Raw genomic sequence first — 8,704 nt, forward strand, 5'->3', positions numbered from 1 at the left:
ATGATCGCACTATTGTATATTTTTCTTCTTATAAACCGTTACGTGTGGAGGTGAGTTGAGCTGACGCGTTCAATTTTCATACATGTGTGGTTTCCAAATTGAGGCTCGTGGGGATGAGATTTTAGTTTAATCATGTTTCTCGAATCACAAAGTAGTTAAGTAGTTGCGTGCGAATCTCGCTTTGAGATTTTCGGTCGGTCAAAGCTCGTTCGGGAACTGAGTGTGGTACAACTTATTGTATTTGGAGGTGCTGAACTTCAATCTACCTGAATATATCGGAGGCGCAAGCTGATCTGTCCGGATGAGTGCGGGGGATGAACTTTCAGGATTATTCGTTGTCCTAGAAGCAGTTTCTCGAAACGGGTCTCAATAGATCTGTATCTTACAAAGGAAAGTTCACCGAAGAGCTTCAAAGCGATATCAAGTGGTTTACGTTAAATTTCTGTCATTTCGAATTTTGGGCCCTTTTCAATCAACTTCAAACCGATACAGCGGGATAGAAAACTTTTTTTTACGCGAGGCGCGAAAGATCGAGAGAAGACGAGATTAAAACGACGTTGCCACAATTAAACCTGTACTGTCACCGAAAAAAAAACAATCTTTCTCAGTGACACCATTCGAAAAAAAATCTGCACCGACATAACTAACGGATCCATGCAAGTATCTAAAATGAAAAAAAATGTGCATATGTTCTCCAAACTTAGCACATGTGTCAACTCGGAATAATTTGTTGTTTGATTAAGCTTTCACTTAATATAGGGCTTTTCTATATGTCTTTATCGTGTAAAATTGTTATATTTGGTATCTAAACCCGTTCAAGCTTTAAACAATTCATTGCAAATTGAAAGGTAATTTTAATTTAATATGTTTGTCAGTATTGAACTAAAAAAAACTTTAAGTTTCAAACCTCAGCAATAGTCGATGGTGTATTAAACTAAAGATTGTTCTGAATCACCTGGATGGCCTTCTTCTTAGTCATCCAGCTAAGACTCAGTCATTCAGAACAGATCGCAACTGCATACATTGGATACGCTGGACAGAACACCTGACCTGCTCGTGGCGGGGCGAACTATTCCTGAGGTGAAATCTATTCTTGTCTGGAGTTTTGTGGACCGACTCATCGAATTTGTTGGATTGTTGTTGATTTCTAAAATTATGAACAATTCCGATGAAATGTGAGTCCTGAAATATTTGAAACGATCAGATTTTTTTTTATTGAAAACGGACTTGACAAAATACTGTGTCAATCGTATATGAACCTTCTTTCTGGAATTTGAATGAGATCAGAAGCGTGTGCAGTAATAAAACGAGCCTCAAGAATACTGCCCCAAGTTTACATTACAAAAAACGACTCACAACGCTTTTACTTATCGGAAAAGTGATTTAATGCAACTGGTCCGGTTTCATGCGGATGGTTTTAATAAATTCATTGCCATTATTTTTTTTCTTGTTTTTTTTTTTCATCTAACAAAGAAGTAAACATTACGTTTATTTATACTTACAACTTTCAACACAGTTTAAAACCTCGCGGAACAGCAAAGTTAATCTTTAAGAACTGATGAAAAGTATTAGATTTCTAGAAGGCAAACAAAATCTAAAGAAATTTAATTAGCATCAAACATGTTTCACGTAGTGTTACCTAAAATACTTGATTCTTCCCGAGCGCCGTTTTTTGTCTTTAATTTAACATTTCTGATTTTTAATAAAGGCTTATTGGTTGATTTCTAATATACAAAGATGATTTGGACTACATACAGTCTGTGACAAAAGTTAGTAACCCAGAAGATTTTCCACTCCACCGTCATTTTTCTCGTGTGCCTTAAAAAATGATTATTTTATTAAATAAACGGTCCCTCAAGTATACCATGAAGTTATTCTTTGGAAAAATAAATTACCAAATGTGTAAGATTTCATTTCAATTTTTATCATCGGAATTTAATTGGACAAAAGTAAGTAACCACTTTCAAATCAAGCATCGATTACGAAAATTTTTGATATTCTCGAGTACATGTGAGCGTCGCGACGCCTTATTGTTAAGGTTTCTGGACCATGTAGACACTCTCAGATCTCTTTAGCTGCCGTTTTTCAGTTCTTTATGGTTCCTGAAAATTTATGTTCTTTGGAGGATTCTTAACCTACCTCTCAAAACACTCCATGGAGTTGAAAATTTTACGATTTGGAGATGTTTTGGGGCATTTAGGCATATTAAACAGTATTTACACTCGTACAAAATGAGCAATTTACTCGGCTTCAATACCGTATTTGAAGTAATTATTACTTGGAAAATCCTATATCTTCACGAAATGTTGCAGGTCGAGCAATCCATTTGGAACATCGTTGTGTTGGAAAATGTCATGTTTAAAAACATGAAAGCATATTATTCCTTTTTTCTCCAAAGGAAATGTAAAAAATAAATTGAGGCGGCTACTGGGAATGATTTAAAAAAACATATCCAATGGAACCAACCAAATGAAATACTCTTTTAGCTTCAGAAAGTTTGCAAAGTAGAAAACCTTAAACCGTACTTCATAATCAAAATTCGGCTTCGCCTAAAAAGGTAAAAAAAACACGAAGTTATTCAGTTTTCGTGAAGAAATTGGGTTTCCGGCTCCGTTGTATTGAAGCCGTGTTACAATTTCTAACTGGGTCACAAAAAACCCAAAGTCTAATACCACATAAAATTTATGCGTAAGCGCCGACCGGTCTATCACACATCATAGGATAGAATCAAGCGGGAAAAAAGAAAGTGGTTGCCGTCGAAAAAACACGCCGCGTCATTTCGAAAGCCGAAAATCCGAGGCAGAATTCCGGTTCCCGGTAATCAAACCGAATTATTAAGAAGCTTCGGGTAAGTGAATGTCAGATGACATTTTATCGAAAATAAAAATTCCGTTCCGTTCAGAATCCCAAGACGGATAACGGTTAGCGGCAAACTTTCGTTAACAAAATGCTAACCGTAACCATCTCCCGTTTCCACACAGGAATTCCGGAAAGTGCTAGGGGAACGGAACCCCTTTTGATTGCGAATCGACCCGGCGAAGATCCGACGTGATCCAGCAAAAAGAGGCCTTCTGAAAAAGAGGTAGGCAAATTAAATTTGTGGTTAGGAATAAAAAACTCATGGTGGTCTTTTTGCAGGGCTTTTTTATGGTGTGGTATTTTCCACACACACGTGGAATCGTCGCCGCGTTGGATCATCGCTTGCAGGAGATTGCCGGTGTTGGATCGCTTCAAGGGTGTACACGGCCGAAGAAAGGTCAATTCCGGCCAGCACTTGAGGGAGCTGTTCACCTCGAAGTGAACTGTGGTGACCCTCAGTGCGCAGCGACCAACACCACCGGAGCCGATTGCAAATCATTTCAGGCACTTTTGCCTATTGTACTTTATTCCCCGGCCACTAGCGTCGTAAGGGAAGTTACCCCGGAGAACAAAACCGGGTCAGCGGTTATTTGTATTCCGGCCACGAGCGCCGAAGGGAATTTGAGTGCCGTTGTTTAAGCGCCGATTAAGGTGCTGTTTTTTTTTCGTATTTCGGCCACCAGCGCCAAGAGGGACGTTGCTCGTGTTCCGACCCCGAGCAATGTCCATAAGTGGATGTCGGGTTTGTGAGTGCTGATTGAGTGGCCATTTGTTCATCCGGCCCCCAGCGCCAAAAGGACCTTGCTCGTGATCCGGCCCCGAGCAAAGGCCAGTGTTTGATGCCGGGAATTGCCGCCCAACAAGGCGTGTCAAGCTAGTGTTCCAGCCTCGAGCGCTGAAGGGATTCTTGCGTCGTTTTCTTGCCGAGAGGAGGAGCGTGATGTTCCGAATGTGAACATATCACCAGAAACATCAAGGTAAGCTTAAGGTTTATGGTTTTTCATTACTAATGGTTTGATTCGCATCTGACGCACTCTTTTCATTTCGTGCACAGATTGCAGAGCAGCAAGATTGCTGCAATATAAAAAATTCCGGCAAGAGATCTGCCACAGCCGATAAAATTGCTCATTTTGTACGAGAGTAAGAACAGTATAATATCGCTAAACGCCTCAAAATATCTCCAAATCTTAATATTCCAACTTCATTTTTAGAGGCAGTTTAAGAAGGAACAAAAATTTTAAGGAACAATAAAGAACTAGGAAACGACAGTTAGGGAGATCTACGTTGTCCAGAAACCTTAATTATCGCAACGCTCATATGCACTCGAGAATACCAGAAATGGTGATAGTCGAAGTGTATTTTGATGAATTCTAGAGTTTGTTTTGATTAAGTCGTATCAGCCACATGACGTGTTTCGAGAAAATCGATGTTGAAGTTTTGTAACACATTTTTTATTCTAGTATTTAAAGTATAGTTCAGAAAGATTCACAAATTTAGTATGCGATACAAAATCAAGTGAGAAATATGCTACTGTATTCGTTATGAGCATCAGTTTAATTGTTTGAGCAAACAGGCACTTGCGACCATTTGCATTACACATCTGGCGCTAACGTCGTTTAGCATTTTTTAAATTTTACCCAAAAACTTGATTCTATTTGTAACTTACTTCGCAATTTCCTGTTCAGATACCGAATTTAATACTAGCGGTAGCAGGAAGCAGCAGTGACATGTGGGAGTGCCCGCTCAGAGGCTTGCGGAATCGGGCTACTTGAGACTGTCCTTAAGGAAGCATTCTCGAAAGTTGATTGTTCATCGCTGGTTACTATCTGGTGCCTCCGCTAAACCCAGGGAGTGCGGAAACAGACCTTTGGTGTGTTAACTTATTTTGGCTGCCTCTGTAGTGAAAAAATGTAAGGTAAACATTTGCTCAGCCTAAAAGTAATGTTTATTCAACTTACCAGCAATAAATTTGAAACATTGTTTGCACTGATAAAGCAAAGAACAACTCTTAAGAATGATTCCCGATTGCTACTTTTAATTTTGCGGCTCTTGATACTGCACTTTCCGCGAAAATGCAAAAGGACCCATAAACCAACTCGCCGAACTGTTATTTTGAGACCTTTTGCATGCACGACAATGCAAGGCAACGCAAAAGGACGTTAAAACCAAATCGCACTCAAAAATAAGAAAATCGTTATACGTCTTAAATTCTAATCTTAATATTCAAGTTATTTATTGACTGAATGAAACCAAATTTTTATCTAACATAGAATACGTGTTTATCAATCGTTTGCAGTCAATAACTAATTTTTGTTTATAATGGTTCTTACGACCTAATCAAAACAAACTCTAGAATTTATCTCTTTTTCCTTATAGGGTTACTTACATTTGTCCCATTAAATTCCGATGATAGAAATTTAAATAAGTCGATTGCTGTTTAAGATAGATTTTCTGGAAGCCTAAATCATCACAAATATTTCACCCTAAGACTGCATCATGTTTGGGGTGGAAAGAAAAATAATTCTAATGGAAAAAAAAAAAATTTCTTTCTTCTAATTTAAAAAAACATAATTTTAGAGACTTCAAAATCTCGAAGAAAGAGACGATGAATTCGAAATGTTGACGATTATGAAATAGTTTAATTTCCATTGTTTCTACCACACTAATTGACATAAGGAACACGAATTCTATTTTAATGAAAAATGTCTCTTAAAAGTATTGTTACCTAGTAATAATTTTGTCTGTAAGGTTGTAAGCTGTATTTAACACTAAACGTACCGGAGGCGGTCAAATGACGGTTTTTGAAATTTGAATGATGATTAAACATTATATAATTTTTTTTTCGCCAATTTAACGACAGGACTATATTTATTTTCAAAATGCAAGTATTTTTGCGTTTTTTAAATTTTTCTAAGTATTGTGGTTTTCGAATAACGCATGTGATATACCTAATCATACCGCGAGCGGTCAAATGACGGTTTACACTGTTTTCGTTAAAACTTTCATGTTTCTCAACCGATTTCTTTAAAATTTATAGTTCTGAAAAGCCTATAACGTGACTCAAATATGTTTCTCAGACAATTTTCAGCTACAATCACTTATTTTAAAGTTATTTTAAGTCCAAGAAATATTTTATGAAAAAACATGCTTCAGGAAAATTGCTATAAATCAGTTATTTAGTGCTCGAAAAAATTTTCACTTAGTGTCTGAGAAAGCTGAAGTATGAAGCTATGCTGTACATAAGGAAATTTTTATCAATTTTTTTTAAGATCATGGCCACAAAAATGTAAAAAAGTTGTGTTAAACCCGTACTTTTCAATCAATTAACCGCCAAAGCAGTTCCTGTTACAGTAGAAATATTTCAAAAAATGATTTGGAAAGTTGACGTAATTTGTCAGATTTTGGCATTTTGAGGTTTTTGAAATACGAGATACATAATTTATGACGACTTTTCAAAAGAAGCTGTTTTTCGAACTTTTTATCAATTCGTATTTCTGAGAAAAAAATCCTACACACTCAGGCAAATTCTTATTATGATTCTCATAAGATGCATCTTATGAACCGCTTTTTAGAGTGTAAAATTGATTTTCATAAGAGTCTTATGAAATTCTTCCAATTTTCAAAGTAAGTTCTTATGAAAAATAGAATAAACGGTATTGTGAATAAATAATGAACACATTCATTCCATCAGTCATTATTTTTCATCGTAACACGGGGCGTGAAACCATTATAGTTTTTCTAATGGATAAGTGATTATCTCATTCTAAATGGTAAGTTTATTTTTTGTAAACGTTGATATTATTTGTAAACTCAAACACATTATTTTTTGTTTACTTTTCAGCTTGTTGACCGGGAAAAAGTAAAAACTCAAAGGATCCGATGCGGCAGAATAAATGTGTTGGAACCGGGTGTTTGTGTGCTGCTGTTAGTGCTAATGATGTAACTAGATAGAAACAAGCTAGAAAATAAATAAAATGTTTTTAATATCAATTATCTTGAGTTATTCTCATCAAACATGACATTTTCTGTTTTCATAAGACCCTCTTATAAAAAGCAAAAACCTCTCAACGAAGTAGGCGTTCATTTGAAGAATTCATTCGCGTGATAAGACAACCTTATAAATTTCAATGATTTTTCTTATGGCGCCAGTTTATAAGAGAATCTTATGGCAAACTTAATAGTATTTTTCGGAGTGCACCTAAATTCAGCTTTGCACTGGATGTTGAGTACGTTAACGTAAGGTTCAGGTAATAAAACTATATGCAAAAGAAAGCAAATTTCATACCGGTTCTAGTGATGTAACTGCATTGGCAATTTTTTCGATCACTAAATAACTGATTTATAGCAATTTTCTTGAAGCATGTTTTTTCATAAAATATTTCTTGGACTTAAAACAACTTTAAAATAAGTGATTGTAGCTGGAAGTTGTCTGAGAAACATATTTGAGTCACATTATAGGCTTTTCAAAACTACAAATTTTAAAGAAATCGGTTGAAAAACAAGAGAGTTTTAGCGAAAACAGTGTAAACCGTCATTTGACCGCTCGCGGTATGAATAGGTATATACAAAGTGTCGGTATGTTTAGTGTTAAACTAAGCCTGGCATGTACGAATGTGCAATATTAAAATCGGTCCGGCCGGTTGAGCAGAATTAGCGAGAAAAGCCCGGTTTTTTCTGATTTATTACCATTTTTTGCAAAGGCGAAAAAAAAACTGAGGCTGAGTTTTTTTTGTGTCCAACAGCAATCTGGAATGCTTCATCGGAGTGGAACTGTCGACCGGAAACTGCGTGGGAAAGTCATCAAGGCCGTCAAGAGGAATCCCAATCTTTCAGACCGCGATTTGGCCAATAAGTTCCAGGCCGCTCACAGTACGGTGCGACGAATTCGTCTCCGGGAAGGAATAAGGTCATTCCGAGCCAGCAAACAGCCAAACCGGACGCTGAAGCAGAACAATGTGGCCAGAATCCGTGCTCGAAAGCTGTACGACCAAGTGCTGACCAAGTTCGACGGATGTATTCTGATGGACCATGAGACCTACGTGAAGGCGGACTTTGGGCAAATCCCAGGTCAAAAATTTTATTTGGCGACGGCTCGGGGGGATGTACCTGCAAAATTTAAGTTCGTGTTTGCGGATAAATTCGCCGGCAAGTACATGATTTGGCAGGGGATATGCAGTTGTGGACAGAAAACCAAAGTCTTTCTCACTGACAAGACAATAACATCAGAAGTCTACAAAAAAGAGTGCCTACAGAAACGGATTCTGCCGTTTACTCGTGCCCACGACCGTCCAGTAATGTTTTGGCCGGACCTCGCAAGCTGCCATTACAGCAAAACGGTTATGGTATGGTACGCAACGAACGGGGTCAGCGTATACCGAAGGACCTCAACCCCCCAAACTGCCCCCAGTTCCGGCCGATAGAGAAATACTGGGCAATCACGAAGCGGAGGCTTAAGGCAAAGGGAAAACTTGTTAGGAACATGACTCAAATAAAGAACTGGTGGAATCAAATCGCCAAAACGGTGGACGAAAAGTGTGTGCGCCGCCTAATGTGCCGTATTACGGGAAAATTACGAGAATTTCTTCGAAACAGCAATGAATAATTTTTTTAATTTTTTTTATGAAAGAGTGGAGAAAATGCTACATTTGTATGAAAAACAAATTATGAATTCGTTAATAAATGACTGAACTACACGCAATTGTTTGTGTTCCAATAGTAAATGAAGCAGACTTTAGCAATTGAAATATCACAGTTTTTAACAACAATTTTAACAAAACTATATTCCACTATAGCTATATATGTTTCAAAACTTGGGAATAAATTGATGAAATGTTAAAATATTACA

The sequence above is a fragment of the Uranotaenia lowii genome, chromosome 2 (assembly GCF_029784155.1).
Source record: "Uranotaenia lowii strain MFRU-FL chromosome 2, ASM2978415v1, whole genome shotgun sequence".
Lineage (NCBI taxonomy): Eukaryota > Metazoa > Arthropoda > Insecta > Diptera > Culicidae > Uranotaenia > Uranotaenia lowii.